Raw genomic sequence first — 3,170 nt, 5'->3', positions numbered from 1 at the left:
TTTTAAGTAAAAACAATTTATGCAGTAAAATTGATAAATTACTTGAGCAATTGTCCCCCGACACCCTCGTGTTTATGCATTTTAATTCAAAACTATTAGTAAAAAATTAGCCATTGGAAATTGGAATTATGAAATAGAACTCAAAGTAATTGAAATAAACATTAGAAAATTAAGAAATATAAGAAATATAATGCAATCTTTGCAAAAACAAATAAAAAAATTTTAGATAATTCTACTAAAATTAATCTTAGAAGATAATATAATCAATATTTCTTTTCAATACAATTTGAAATTCACAAGCTAAATTGAGAACATCTGTTTTGATGTAAGAAAAATAACAGATAACCATAATGGAATAAATATAAGGAGATAAATATAGCAAGTACAACACAATGATATATTGAAGTGTACTATTAATACTAAAGAGGTGCCCACGGTATCAAATCGTTTGAGAACAAAGAGGTGTCCGTGGGGTCAAATCGTTTGAGAATAAATTTCATTCTCCCGTACGGTGCAAGTGGTTGTCACATCGAACCAGCAATTGTAGAATCTGTGATTCGGCGCAGGCATGTTCATTTGACATGTTTCCTATTCGAAAAAATCCTAGTAGTCTGTATAAGCACACTTTATATTAGAACAGCATAAACACAAGTGCATTATTAATATGAAATTAGGATGTTTTATGTTTCATTTTTCCATAAACATCGATTATCCCAGAGGGCTTGAATACATTAAACTTTGCGAAATTAATAGATCACTTGCATTTATTTTTTTAAGTAAAAGTCGATAAAATAACAAAAAAGTTAGTAGTGCCGGTTTAAATCTCTAGCCGACCCTAGATATAATTTAAATTGGTGTGCTCCATTTGTATTAATTGCTTCTAATGGAATTTTAAATTATGTCATTTAAAATTTTTATTAGTTATACAGATACAAAAATTAATATAATTAAAAATAATAAAAAAAAATTTAATATCTCTCAGATTTTACTTTACGCCCAAAGGGACCTTTTTTAACGTTTTGTGCGTTACCTTTATTTATTAAATATCATGTTCTTCGCATTTAAATCATAAAATTCAATTCAACAGCAATATCGCATGAGCATGTCTCTAGAATTTCCGTTGCATGATCTCGCGCGCTAGAGATTTTTTTTTTTTTTTTTCCATACAGTATTACCACTGCTTGCTTTGAAATCGTTGAGTTTGTTAATCAAAAATTCGCTAAAGTGTTACAAAATATGAAATTGATAGTAAAACAAATTTCAAATTCCCAATTCGGGCTTCCGGATGCCCATATGCAGTGGAAGATTACATTATTCAAAATGCGATGGCTTTAAGTACCGTTATTCTATCCCAAAACATACATACATTTATGCAGATTCTTCATTATTTAATTTCTTTAAATATAACACAAGGGAATAATATTTGGTGGCAACAAGTTGGAAAATAAAACTGTGAATTACCGTGAATCGACGCAAAATGCCAAAACGAAATTAATAGTCCTTCTGTTCAAATTGTCTCTTTGGACTAATAATTATTTTAACTAGGAAACAAAACGTGTTGAATCTACTGTTAGGTTTATTTCAAGCTTCAACATTCTATAAGAGTTAAAGGATAATCTTACTGAAATGAATGGAAGATTCAACACAAAATTAATAGCCCTCCTGGGCTAACGCCCTTTGGGTAAAAAATACATTATGGGCACTCATACACCTTAAACCTCTTATGATCTTCGAATATGTGACTGTTGCAAGAATTGGGATATTTTATTTATTTTAAAAGCAATTACTTCCAACTTTTTACATCTGACTACATAATATAGCTGCTTTAGAAACTAGTAACCAGAAAGTTTGTGTTGCCACAAATATGTTTGTAATTTAATCCTCTTTGTGGTAAAATATTTCGCCATGTTTCCACCTTGCGCGCATGATATTTTAAAAATGGCTAATGGTACATACTTGAAATTGGATGGAATTCTTTACATGGGCACTAATTTCTAACTTAACCAACAATCTGATGAATATTTTAATACTGAAAAATTTTATGGACGAAAGCATTACAATTTTTTTTTTAAAAAATAAATTTTATAAACTCAACTCAAAATAAAATAAAAATTTAACATGAAATTTTTAGAATTTTAGGTTCACAGTAGTTTTCAAATGTTATAAAAGCTATATATTAAATATGGAATTAAATTATGAAACAGAATGTTTTAAACTGTGCGCGCAAGTTGGAAACATGACGAAAAATGTTGTCACAAAGGCGATTAAATTATAAAAATATTTGTGGCAACACAAACTTTCTGATTACTCTTTCAGAAAGAAGCTATATTATGTAGTCAGCTGTAAAAAGTTGGTAGTAATTGCTTTTAAAATAAATAAGTTATCCGAATTCTTGCAACAGTCACCTATTCGAACATCTTATGGGTTTTAAGGTGTATGGGTCCCCTTAATGTCATCAAAAATCAAAAACCAAAATACACCACACACACACACAAACACCAAAAAAAAAAAAAAAAAGTCTGAAGGTCTTTAGATTTTATATTACACACAAAGGGATTTCTTTAACGTCTTTCTGTGTTACCTTTATTTGTTAAACATCATGTTCTTTGCACTTAAACCATACAATCCAATTCAAAAGCAATATCATAAAATAATTAAAAAGGAGGATATCTTTAGAATTTCCGATACACAGTCTCGCGCGCTGGAGGAAAAAAAAAAATTTTTTTTTCGTACAGTGTTGCCATTGCTCGCTTTGAAATCGTTGAGTTTGTTAATAAAAAATTCTTTAATGTTTTACAAAATATGAAATGGATAAGAAAACAAATTCCAAATTCAGAATTTGGGCTTCCAGATGCTCATATTCGGGTGGAGACGTACTTTATTCAGAATTTGATGACTTTAGGTACCATTATTTTATCACAATGCGGGAAACATACATACATTTATGCGGATTCTTCATTGTTTAATTTCTTTCAATATAATACAGGGCGATGATATTTGGTGGCAACAATTTGAAAGTGAACGTTTTTTATAATAAAACGCCACAAAATGCCAAAACGGAATTAATAGCCCTTCTGGGCTAACGCTCTTCGGGCTAAATAAAAAACCCGCAAATAATAATCGTATTACATCAAAATCTCAGATGCTTGAAAAAAGTGCTGAAGAAAATT

The sequence above is a fragment of the Stegodyphus dumicola genome, chromosome 5 (assembly GCF_044657685.1).
Source record: "Stegodyphus dumicola isolate Sdum_Otavi_A_Nest chromosome 5, ASM4465768v1".
Classification (NCBI taxonomy): Eukaryota; Metazoa; Arthropoda; class Arachnida; order Araneae; family Eresidae; genus Stegodyphus; species Stegodyphus dumicola.
Note: the sequence above shows the minus strand (reverse complement) of the source record.